Source organism: Papio anubis, chromosome 11, assembly GCF_008728515.1.
Source record: "Papio anubis isolate 15944 chromosome 11, Panubis1.0, whole genome shotgun sequence".
Taxonomy (NCBI): domain Eukaryota; kingdom Metazoa; phylum Chordata; class Mammalia; order Primates; family Cercopithecidae; genus Papio; species Papio anubis.
The window spans coordinates 26,613,731-26,627,131 of NC_044986.1; the positions used below are offsets into that span (position 1 = coordinate 26,613,731).

At 42.0% G+C, this 13,401-nt stretch overlaps 1 protein-coding gene across 3 annotated transcripts in view; it reads left to right on the forward strand.

Moving 5' to 3' along the window:
- Positions 1–13,401, forward strand: part of SORCS1 (sortilin related VPS10 domain containing receptor 1) — a 594,356-nt gene that overhangs the window by 389,245 nt on the left and 191,710 nt on the right. The gene's annotated exons all lie outside the window — the stretch shown is intronic.

The following is a 13,401-nucleotide window of genomic DNA, read 5'->3' on the forward strand; positions in this document are numbered from 1 at the left end:
GATAGCTAATAAAATTAAATTAAAATGAAAAAGGAGTAGCATTTACACAGGCAAATGTGAGAGAAACTCTGGCCATAAAAGCCAGAGGGATAATTGGTGAAATACTAGAATACTCCTTGTGAAATGCATTATTCAGTGAAGTCATTCTGAGAATTCTCCTTAGAGGAATCATGAGTTAGAAATTACATATATTTAAAGAAATACTGGACTTAACTAAGTGACGGGAATATTCTGGGGTTTTATTTGTCTGGGTTTACATAGATGTGTGGCATTTTTGAAGGTAGGAGCATGGTACAAGCAACTTCCCAAGGTCTCTACTGACAGGAGCATTTTAAAGGAAGCAAATTAAAATTCTTAAGATTGGAGTTTTATTCATACTGCCCCTACTGCCAAATAAAATGCACATTAAGCCTAAAAATAGAATTTACAATTCTTTTTTTTTTTTCCCTCTTGAGCAGCCTGGCTACCCTTTCAGCAGAATGTACAATTTTGTTTCTGGAGTCAAGCCACAGTGCATTTGGTCCAGGATGGTGCAGTTAACAGAGGCAAAGCCTGACCAGCTCAGACAGAGTATTAGTCATTTAATCCACAGGGTTGTTATATTTTGTTCGACAGTTGGTTAATTTCTCCCCCCTGATGCCAGAGGCACAACGAGGGCCAGATTTACCTGCCTAAGTAAAAACTCTGCATCTCTGCAATTGTGCTGGAGGAGATGCCCAAATATGTAACTCTTTTGGTCCCAGCACTTCAAAGAGTGCCTCCCGTGGTCACTGTGGCAGAGTGGATGATATGAGACCAGTCAGGATGCCTGGGCTGTGACTTCAACCCAGCAACTTAACGGTCAACAGTATTTAGTGTTGGTTTCCTTTGCATTAAAATGTGTTTGTATGGATAATTATAACTGTAGGTACCCTTCCAAAGTGATTTAAAAAGAAACAAATATTAGATGCCACATCTCTTTTAAGTGCCATGCATGATACAGTGTTGATATAAAATAACAATATTCTGTCCATCTGGAGATAGATGATTAACACATATGAGTTGGTCAATAGTTTAAGAGAGGCCACAAAGGCAGTGCTGTCACTGAATGTTATATACAAGTGACTGGATGAATTACATTAAATTGGTAGCCCAAAGTTCAGGAGATGGAGCTCTGGTGATCTATCTACTCCAGAGGTCTTACAAAATGACTTCAGTTGGACTTTAATGGGTATGTTGGATTTCTGTTGTGATAGTAGGGGAGGCCAATTTTTTTACAAAAGGAATGTCACATACATGAAATTGTAAAAATCATGTGTACAAAATTGCAAAATTTTCTATTTGGCTGAAACTAAAATTTGTTACAGCTAGTTATAATTTACACACACACACACACACACACACACACTTTGGAACCTAATCTTTACTATTTTTCACTGTTTTGGCTGTTTGATTTTTAGGAAAACTAATTTTTGTTTCCTTACTTAGGAGCCTTCAGAAATTTGGGTCCAGAGAATGATATATTTAGAGCTATAGCTTTCAAGGGTTAATAGGTAGTAATTATGAGTATAAACTGTGGTAATATGAGGTCAAAAACAAGACTGGTTGGGATGATATTACAGCAGTCCTGGCCTCAGATGCTCAGGGAAAGAACCAAAAGGTATCCTTTGTGACCACAGACCCAATGAATCCTGTCATTTTAGAGTTGGACGCAGTCTTCATCTGTTTGTTGTTGCTGGGTTTTTTTCTGTATGAGGCTAAGAATCTAAATATCTAAGAGGTTAACCAATTTTCTCAAAGAGAAAAATCACTAATTAACATCACATGTGGATATTCTACAATTGGGGTAAGGGGCTACCTGACATTTGATAGGGTTCTCATTCTTTTCTTTTTTTTTTTTTTTTTTGAGATGCAGTCTCACCCTGTCACCCAGGCTGGAGTGCAGTGGTGCAATCTGGGCTCACTGCAACCTCCGCCTCCAGGGTTCAGGCGATTCTCCTGCCTTAACCTCCCGAGTGGCTGGGATTACAGGTGTGTGCCACCACGCCTGGCTAATTTTTTGTATCTTTAGTAGAGACAGGGTTTCGCCTTGTTGGCCAGGGTGGTCTCGAACTCCCGACCTTGTGATCTGCCCGCCTCGGCCTCCCAAAATGCTGGGATTACAGGCGTGAGCCACCACGCCTGACCAGGGTTCTCATTTTTGAAGGTGATATTTTGAGATGAACAGATGGGTAAAAGCCAGCCTTTCTACTGACTTCTCTGTTTCTTTAAGAAAGGATGAAGGATAAATCAAACTGGAAAAGACACATTGTGGATAGCCAGCTATACAAGTAGGAATCAGAGAAGACCTCCATATCTCAAGGCTTGAATCACAGAATAGGGAGTGGGGCATTCGCTGAAGGGAGAGAGCTGCAGCTGTTAGCTGATGGTATCGGCTGGAAGTCAAGTTGAGAGGGTCTGTGGCCACTCAGGTGGGTCAGTAATATGGAAATAAAAGCTGACAGTCACCCATGGGTCATGGAGCTTTTAGCACTAATGAGATGTGGCAGCAAGGAGGACCATGTGCTGGTGTTGGCTGGCCAGTGATTGCACTTGTCCAGGAAACAGGAACATTTATTCTTTCAAGTAAGTATTGCCCATCAGTTTTTCTGTGACAGCTGCTAATGTCCCTGCTGCAGATCTCCCAGCTAGGATCTTAGTCAGTATTCTCTCTGCTGGATGCTGTTTTACATCAAATTGTGGTGAACAATCCCTTAGAAAATGCCTTAGTGGGCCGGGCACGGTGGCTCAAGCCTGTAATCCCAGCACTTTGGGAGGCCGAGACGGGCGGATCACGAGGTCAGGAGATCGAGACCATCCTGGCTAACACAGTGAAACCCCGTCTCTACTAAAATACAAAAACTTAGTCGGCTGCAGGTGGCATTGTAGTCCCAGCTACTCGGGAGGCTTGAGGCAGGAGAATGGCGAACCCGGCGGAGCTTGCAGTGAGCTGGAGATCCGGCCACCGCACCCAGCCTGGGTGATGAGGCCGCAGACCCGCCTCAAAAAAAAAAAAAAAAAAGAAAAATGCCTTAGTGGCGAGGCACAGTGGCTACCGCCTGTAATCCCAGCACTTTGGGAGGCCAAGATCGGCGGATCACAGGTCAGGAGATCGGCGACCATCCTGACTAACACGGTGAAAACCCCGCCTGTAAATTAAAAAACTACAAAAAAAAAAATTAGCCGGGCGTGGTGGTGGGCCTGTAGTCCCAGCTACAATGGGAGGCCGAGGCAGGAGAATGGCGCTTAACCCGGGGTCGGAGCTTGCAGTGAGTCGAGATCGCCAGCCACCGTACCCAGGCTGGGCACAGACGGTGACCGCCTCAAAAAAGAAAGAAAGAAAAAATGCCCATTGAGGTGGCAACTCCTATGAACAGGGTCTTCCTCTTTTCTCTTTTTCTTTATTTGCTGGCTTCTTTGTTTATTTAAGGCATACTCTCTGTCTTTTGAACACATAGCCGCATTTATTTTTCCTTTATCTCCCTGACATTGCTTCTTCTCTCCTTCAGTGAATGCAACTTTTAAGCTCCTAAGGACAGTTTGGAGCTCCGGCCTGCAGGATAGACCCGAAATGAGCTGTGATACCCTGCTCTAACTGTGTTTCATCTTGGGTGCCTGAATCCCAGTGGAGGCTTTTTGATGTGGACATTATAAGGGACTCAAAGAGTTTTGTTGAACAGACGTTCCTTTCTGGCCCAAGATAGAATTTTACTGCATATCAGTTCTATGGGAAGTCATATTAAGATTTAAAAAGGTGGTTTTAATCAGGGAAAAATATGTATGGCCAAATGTCCTCAGAATTCACAAAACCAAGGTTTTTGATACTTTTTCTTTTCACTTAGAAAGAGAAATCTGTGTGTGATATTCAACATCTAGGTGGTTGTATTATTCAGGGTTCTCCAAAGAAACAGAAGCAATAAGGGGAGGGGAGAGAGAAAGAAAGAGGGAGAGAGAGAGATTGGGGTGGGGAGAGAGGGGGGAGAGAGAGAGAGAGAGAGAGATTGATTGATTATGGAATTTACTCATGCAATTATGGAGGCGCCTAAGTCCCAAGGTCTGCCTTCTGCAAGCTGGACAACCAAGAATGCCAGTGGTATAATTCAGTCCAAGTTGGAAGCCCTGAGAATTGGGTGGGGGTGGAACCAATGGTGTAAGTCCTGGTCCAAGTCCAAAGTCCTGAGAACCAGGAACTCTGATGTCTGAGGGCCAGGGGAGACAGATGGATATCCCAGCTCAAAAAGAAAAAGGGAATTCACCCTCCCTCTGCCTTTTCTATTCAACACCTCCAAGGATTGGATGATGCTGGCCCACACTGGAGAGGGTGGATTTTCTCAGCCTACTGATTCAGACACTAATGTCTTCTAGAAAATCCCTTACAGATACACCCAGATAAGTTTTATCAGCTCTTCGGGCATCTCTTAGCCAAGTCAAGTTGACACATAAAATTAACCATCACCATAGTTGCCAAGAGGTAAATGCTATCTTGTCTGGGGATGTGGCTATCCAGGTACCACTAGAATGACTGAAAGGAAAAGGTGTGGAGCCTTTTACCCATTGTAATTCTTAAATAAATAGTCTGGGTACATAGGAAACCCTGCCCTGAGACTTACCGAGTAAAGATATAGGAGCTGGACTTGGCCTCTGAAGGGCCTATGTGAGGATGTGCCTTTGGAAAGCCCTGAAATTTTCAGAAAAAGGAACATTATAGATACAATTCTAGAGATTCGGTTTCAAATGGACAGGAGGCTACTTGGTGTATAAAATCCCACCCCTCACAGTTTTAAAACAATGAATCCTTGTGGAAAGTATGAAGAATTCTATGGCATTTATTATAGGAGCACCAAAATCTTGCTTTCTTTTATTAACTTATTTTTTATTTCTATAAAACAGTAGGCAAACCAAACATTCTACCCATTTAAAAAAATTTCTTTGTATTTGGAAACTGAGCTGATAAGAGAAAGGAGATATAGTCCTTTACTTCATTGCTAGCTGACTTTCTTGCCTCAATACAGGAAACCACCCAAGGAGGGCTTAGCAGAAGGCTGAGTCTGCCAGATTACATCTTTATTTTAATTTGGCAATAAACTAGTGTACAAACTGTGCTATAAAACATTGCCTCCAACGGCATCTCTCAGTCTGTCTTAAACACCTCACTAAACATGATGTGTTGGGAAACATTTGAAAGGAGAGAAAACAAAGAGCAGATGTGACTGTAAGGAAATTGAAAAAAAAAAAAAAAAAACCAGGAGAGAAGTATAAGAATCTGTGTATACTTCAGCTTTGCTGTCTATGCCGGGGCAAGGGCTCTTGGTGCCTCTGTTAGGATTTGCAATGGAGAAGTATTTGTAAAGTGGAGAGTGCCATGTTGTGAAACCAGCATGAACACGGTCAGGACTCTGGCTGCTGAGCGGCTGGAGAGCAGAGGCCCCTTGCTGTCCTTATCCAGACCTCTTCTTCAGGTAGCTCCAGAGAAGGGCTGCTGCCCCTGACCAAGAGCAGGAAGGCCTGTTCTTCTGTCCTGTGCAGTCCCCACCCTCGTGGACGTCCAAGACCACCTAGAGCATGAACGCAGTTCCTACACAAACAGGCAAGAAGTGCAATTGAACAAAACAGGCTGGGTCCAGACTGTGGGAAGTTGGAGAGCAGGCGTTCATTTAGAAGGAGGGAGGGAGGCTATCAAGCTCTAGCCTGCTCTTCTTGCCATGTAGGAAGGTGGGTCCAATGTCACCAGACCTTCAGAATTCTTTCTTTTTTTGAGAGAAGTAATTCTGCTTTGTTTTCAATGTGAAATTTTCTTATTTTTATGTGTGTAACAATGACCTCAAAAATTTCAAAAGAAGCACTGCATAGGACGAGTAAACCTCATCTGCTGCCCTGTGGTTGTCCTTTCTTCTTTCCCATTATCTTTGTTTTACTTTGTTCATGGCTTTCCCTTTTGATTTTATTTGAGAAGATGTTATTATTATTATTTTTGCAATTTTTTGAAAAAAGTACATTCAAATAAATGATTGGTTTTGTTGAGGGAGAATAAAACCTTTAGGACAGTTTGGTGGGCCACTCTTTATTTTGTGGCAGTTCTAGAATATTTGTAAGTTTATATTGACTCGCTTATTTTGGAGCTCTGTGAGTCCACATTCCAAGTAAGAACATGTAGAAAACTTGCTTCATTCCTGATCTTCTTTAAATTCCAAAGATCACAGTTTATGAAATAAACAGAAAATCCTAAGGCCTGTATGTTGGCCTTCCCTTCAACATTTTTTGGTACATACGTGTCAGACACCAAAACATTCTTTTAAAGGCGGAAAATAGGCTTTGATAGGGAGATTCTGTTTACAAATAATGGAAAATCTATTTTTTTTTCTTTTTTTTGGGACATAGTCTTACTGTCTTACCCAGGCTGGAGTGCAGTGATGTGATGTTGGCTCACTGCAACCTCTACCTCCCGGGTTCCAGCGATTCTCCTGCCTCAACTTCCCGAATAGCTGGGATTACAGGCACCTTCCACCATGCCTGGCTAATTTTTGTATTTTTTTAGTAGAGACGCGGTTTGACCATGTTGGCCAGGCTGGTCTTGAACTCCTGGCCTCAAGTGATCTGCCTCGGCCTCCCAAAATGCTGAGATTACAGGCGTGAGCCCTGTGCCCGGCTGGAAACCTTAAATATTAACAGTCAGCATTCTCTCCATAAATGAAAACTGACTTTCAGTTAAAATCATATGTTGATAGAAAAGGAAAAATGGACTGCCAATGTGATGAACAGCCAATGACAGAATTTTAGTAACATGCATAAAAGTGAATTTTATTAAAAAAGAACTAATTTTAGTTCTCTGCCTTCTCTCTCTCTACCAGTCCTGCAATGTTTTTAAAGTTTCATATCTATTCTACATGTATATCTATAAACATATCTATAAACAAAAAAATCTTCTCTTTATTCCTTTTAATCATTCCTTTCTTTTTTTTTTTTTTTTGAGACAGAGTCTAGCTCTATCACCCAGGCTGGAGTGCAATGCTGTGATCTCAGCTCACTGCAACCTCCACCTTCCAGGTTCAAGCGATTCTCCTGCCTCAGCCTCCCGAGTAGCTGAGATAACAGGCACGTGCCACCACGCCCAGCTAATTTTTGTATTTTTTAGTAGAGGCGCGGCTTCACTGTCTTGACTGGGCTGGTCTCGAACTCCTGACCTCGTGATCTGCCTGCCTCGGCCTCCCAAAGTGCTGGGATTACAAGCGTGAGCCACTGCGCCCAGCCAATCGTTCCTTTCTTTTCCTGAGTGAGCCCTCATGGAAGGGAGATACTTATCATGGCTGCTTTGAATGGCGAATATTCCCTGGGAAATAATGACAACTTAATAAGAAAACAGATGCCAGTGCTTTCAAAATCTCAGTCATATTTAGGTTTCTCACCACTGACTGACAGTAGAGTGAGCTGGTAAGAGGATCAGCTGTCTCCTCTGTCAGGTCCTACCCCTGCTCTGTGACCTTCAACAGGTCATTTAAATGTAGTTTCTCCAACTGTAAAGTGGAAATAATAATAAGAGTATCTGGCTCCTGGGGCTATTTGATGATACTGAGATAACGCATGCAAAATATAAACACAGAGCCTGGCACATAGCAAAAACGGCATAGATACCAGCCACTGTATTATCCAAAGACCTGAAAAATAGCACTTCCAGTGTGGTGCAGCTGGAATTAGAGAAAGCCTGTCTTAGTCAGAGGCTGTCTTATCCCAGTGTCTTTCCAGTACATAGAGCTACAGACACTTTAATCAATTTAATTTAAATGCCTTTTTAGACAATCACTAAAAGGTCCTGTGAAAGCAGAATGAATGGAACAGGACAGATGGATATACGGTACTTAGAAATATTATTGATTATAATAATAGAACACCATTAAATATTAAAGTATTTATCTTTACATTAACTCTATTTGCTTTTGAATAGACCTAGCAGCCCCTTAATGTCAAAAGGGCGAGTTGAGATAAAGACAAATTGATCCTTGAAATTCAACCCCCTGGGGATATTCAAATGATTTCTGCACAAGCACAAACACTTAGGAAACTGATATCTACCTAATGTCATCATGTTTCCCCAAGGCACTGCATTAAGTTAAAAGGCACTCAGTTTTTTATAAGAAATATGTTGAGCAGTATATACCATGCTGGTTTGGCAGGATTTTCATGTGCTTGAAATTTCCCAATGTCAGAGCTGATTTCTAATCTCATGAATATGTAAGTAATTTAAGTATCCAAGTACAAAACTGGCAATTAGAGTGGAAACCAGGGAGCTCGCTAAATGTCAACCCCAACACTTGTTTATAAAACAAATTCTCAAGCTGAAATGCCATCCTATGCAAACAAGGAAGGTCTGCATTCACCTTAGATACCACGTTTAAACAGGTTGTATCATTATTTTTCAATTGCTACCTTTGATCTGCCTGTTTCTAATGATTTGGAAAAAAAAAAAAAACAGAGCTCCAAGAATAAGGAGAAATGAACATTTTAAAACAAACAATTGGGTTTAAGATGTGAACAGGCACAATTGTGCTATTTGATAGTTTTGTAGGCTTTGAAAGAAAGGTATTTGTATGTCCAAATTTTTAGCTAGTTCTTCATCTGTTCTATGCCACCAACACTTGGCTTTAAGAACGTTTAAGGGGCCGGGCGTGGTGGCTCATGCCTGTAATCTCCGCACTTTAGGAGGCCGAGGCGAGCAGATCATTTGAGGTCATGAGTTCAAGACCACCCTGGCCAACATGGTGACACCTACCCCCCCCCAACCCCCCGGCTCTACTAAAAATACAAAAATTGGCTGGGTGTGGTGGTGTATGCCTGTGATCCTAGCTAATGGGGAGGCTGAGGCAGGGGAATCGCTTGAACCCTGGAGGCAGAGGTTGCAGTGAGCCGAGATGGCGTCACTGTACTCCAACCTGAACAACAGAGTGAGACTCTGTCTCAAAAAAATAAAAATAAATAAATAAATAAATAAATAAATAAGAATCTTTAAGGCCAAGATTTTATCTTATCATGTTCCTATATACCTCCAGACCTGGATGCACAGGAGGTGTTCACAAATCAAACTCGCCCACAGTCCTATATTGACCCGCCCTTCCCAACCGGCTCCAGTTCTGTAGTCTAATCTTCTAAACTTCAGAGCACCACCCTCAACTGTAGGGCTTGTGACAGACTTCAGTGACATCTAGGGAGTGGACAGTGACAAATCTGATAAATCCAACTGCAGGAGAGATTGATGGAACCAGCAATAGGCCATCATTCCCAGCCTTCATCAGCAAAGCCTGACTGCTCAGCTTTGATACTCTTATCTTTTGACTTTAATGACATTTGGATCCAGTCTACATCAGTTCCCCACAAGTATTGGTAAGATTGCATCTACCCAGCCTGGTTCCAGGCTCTCTTTATAGCCCCAGCTTCCACTTCACTCTGTTATGCATCCCAGCCAAACTGGGTCTCTTGCTATTGACCAAAGAAATGTGAGAACACCACCCTGAGTTTTGCTGCTCTGTTTATTTGCACAGACTGACCCATTCCCCTGGAACACTGTTTCTGCATATCTTCATTCTAAGACATGTTAATTGTACTACAAAGCCCACTATGAATTATTTTGCAAATTCTAAACTTTTCCTCTAAAACATAGGCCACTACAACACAGGCCACTACAACACTGTATACAAAATATTAGACATTACTGTAGATTGTGATACCACTAATACACTAACATTTTCTTTGAGAAACTTTATGGGGGCAGGGTTGGGTGTGAGGTCTGGATTGGGCATCATGGCTCTCTCACTATCTGCTCTCTGTACTGAACAGCCAGGGTAAAGACTCATATCAGCTCTTAGTGAAGTTTGCAGAATCCTTTTAAGTGTTGCAGATTTTGGTTCCCCTTAGTGTGGGTTCTGGCTCCCTCCTATGCCGTGGAACGAGAGCATCAGAACATACTTCTGAGGACAGCATTTTTCTCTGGACTGATTCTCTTTCTTCTTATTGAGGGTGATGGAAAAAAGAACTTGATATTTGTGATGCCTCAGGCCTGGCATTAGGAATTTATATGAAGTCCTTAAGGTACCATCTCTTTCTTGCTAAAAAGGATGCAGGAATAGCAGTGAGAATCAGAGAGTCATGAGGTGGATGAGTGCTTTGTACCCAGGCCATCCCCAGGGCAATATTAGGATGAGGCAAATAAAATAGAACTGGCAGGATTTTCTGTCAGCCTTTTCAAGAACTACAATTTGCAGGCCCCCTGCTTCCAAAATGTTAAGAGGAGAGAAGGAAAGAGGAGTGGGCAGGCAACCTTGAAAAGAGCCGACAGCAGGATGTTTTCCGCCAACGCAGAGGCCTTCTAAGGAGCCTGTGTGGAGGAGCCCCAGGAAACTGCCCCCTGACCGGGGAAGCCGCCGTGGGAAGCTTTGTGGTGAACAACATCTGGTCCCATGAAACAAAGACTTAAAACGTTATCACAACTCTTAGCTTCTATGGAATTCTCCTAGCACAAATTTCTGTGGAATGGATGCTCTTTCACGCATTTCCCAGCTGCAGAAGAGAATTCCATCACGTGCACATGTCTAACAATCTGCAAAGAGAGGATACGTTGATCCGATTTAGAAATATTGAAAAGACTTTTTAAGGACACTGACAGTTGCAAGCTTGTGTATCACCACAAGGAGCTGAGTTTCTTATCTAGTAGCAAGTTGTCACTCTTCTAGGGATTTAACCAAAATGTGAATGTTAAGGTGGAAATGAAAGTTGGAAATGGCTGCTCCCCTTCTCTCATCCCATCTTTATCTGCCGTAGACTAGGAATCTTGAGCAAAACCAGTGCATCCCATTCTTTCCCTCCCCCAGTTTATTTTGTCCTGCTGTGGCATCCCTCTTTATCATTCCTTATAGCCGGTGCCCACCATACAACTTGCAGCTCCAAAGACATCCAGAGGAAGGCGCCAGAGATGCCTAAGAGTTGGCTCAAAGCTGTCAATGAAACTAACCCTGGCGATTTCATCCTTTGGAATTAAGTGTATTTTTATCTGCATTCTTCTTAAAGCAAACAAAGACAGATGGCAAGGAAACAAGCCAATGTGAAAGATGGCTTTAAAAAAAAAAAAAAAAAAAACCTTTCAGGAGAGAAACATGTCAGGAAAGAGAGAGAAGTGCTAATAGCTCCAGACCAGCATAATGACAGTCTGGAGGGTTAGGCCCTAAGGCTGCTGATAGATCTTGAGCACAGGTGAGTGCTGGGTTTGTGCTCATTAAGTTGTATTTACTAATACAAGGATGTAGTCACAGATACTTTAGAATGATTTTAGACAGGAAGGATTTTCTGTGTTGCATTCTTATAGCAGATATAACTAGAATCTTTCCTTGTTCTCTAACACTTCTGCTCCTTCAGTTCTTTTTCAACATTTATAGTAGTGTTAGCTAAACAAAATCAAACCCTCTAAGAATGGCAATTTTAAGTTCATGACACGGCACTAGTAGAGGCACAATGGCCTCCTAAAACTAGATTAAGTACTCTTCCATCCTCTTCTTAATCTTTCTGTCTTTCTCTAAGCTTGGCATAGCTAGAGAAAGCTGCTGCTGCTTTCTCTGATGTGACAGATAGTAATGATAGTTCTCAGTTCTGTGTTCTGACGGTCAAACCTTGGAGCCAGAGACAGACAGGCAGGGAAATAAATCTTATTTAGGTGCTGCCAACACTATGAATTTTATTAAAGGACATTGACTCATTCTGCAGGGAAAGCCTTCCACTGGTGGCTGAGACAGTCATTGGGTAAAATGCTTTGATACCATTCCCTTCTTTGTGGAGGAGCACTTTGCTGCCAGACTCTGTAGGTTTAATTAACACGTTAACTTGAATGGCTGAGTTGTTGTTTTCTTTTTAGTCAGTATAACACCAGACTGGACAACTAACTTTTCAGGGAGAAAATGTCTGAAGTAGTAGGTGGAGAATACAGAGCAGTTTTGTCTAAAAGTGAGTATTCAAGACTCTGCTTTCAAATCCTTGGGAGTTTCAAATACACTGATATTTATAGGGTTTTGTGGATGTGTGTTTTGTTTGTTTTTTAGGTATATGCCTCTAGTTATAAATCCATGGAACTAAAATATATTCCTCTGATAAATTTTCTTTGTCCACCAATTGTGTAACCTGGGTGCTTTATTAGATAGAAACGTGACTAGGAAATTCACGTGGTGCCAAATCATTATCTTTTTCATTTATCATCTACTGTTTGAGGCACCTGTACATGTAGAAGGATAGGATTTCCAACATCTAAAAGCTTTGCAATCTCATTAAAGAGGCAGGAAGTGGTCTTAGAAATTTTAGAGTAATTTTAGATAGAAAGGAATTTCTGCCTTGCATTCATGAAAGATTCTCTTGAAAGGCTGTTAAGAGAATTAAATATAAATACGTGGCTGGTAGTTTGATAGCATCTGCTCTTGTTCCACAGTTCTTTGGAGATGAGACCGGTAGGAATCTTAGTAGGTAGAGGAGGGTTCATAGAGGAGGTAGCCTTTCATCTGGCTCTGGAAACAAGACTGGCATTGAAGAAGGAAAGTCTTGAAGCCACTTTTGCCAGAGTGGGCAGCCTCAGTGAAGGCACAGCAAGGCGCGTGAGGGAAGGTGACAGGGCCAGCCCACCAGGACCAAAAGGTACCTTTGGAGAGAGTAAATTGAAAGAACCTCACTGAGCTGAATGAGAGAGGCTTGGTTTATTGGATTGTTTTGTATACCCACTGTTTGAGGGGCCTCTACATGCTCACAAATAATGAAGTTGCTCTTTGAAGATATAAACAAATGTCTTGGGACATACCTGAGTGGTCCACAAGCTCCAGATTCAAGCTTAGGGGATAAATTTACAAACAGAAAAAAAGAACCACAAATGCTGGCGCCCAACAATTCCTCATAGAGATGAATTCTCTGTGGGAACGTGAATAGCAATCCTTTGGTGTAGCCGTAGGAGCACACGGAGTTTATGTATTATTCTTGCAGCATGTATATGAGTTCAGCCTGTTACCCAGACATATTATTTTGAACTGTCCTGATACTTTTACAGTTGCATTAATCTTTGTATGTTACTAAATACAGATATATCTGTTTGACATAGGCACACCACAACGGTATGAACTCTGCTCCCTTTAAACTTATAGAAAGAAGTAGAGCTCTAGGCTTAAAAAAAAAAAAAAAAAAAGAAAAGAAGACAAAGGGGAGAGAGAGAGAAGTGGATACTCTCGGGTTGGGTGCCTGCTGCTGTTGTACAATTCTCTGTGGTGAAATACCAGGTGTTCAGGACATGCTGGGAACAAGAAGCAGGCCATGCATACACTGCCTGTTTGGGTTCTCAGTTAAGACAGTGTGACCTGTCCCATCTTCTGTTAT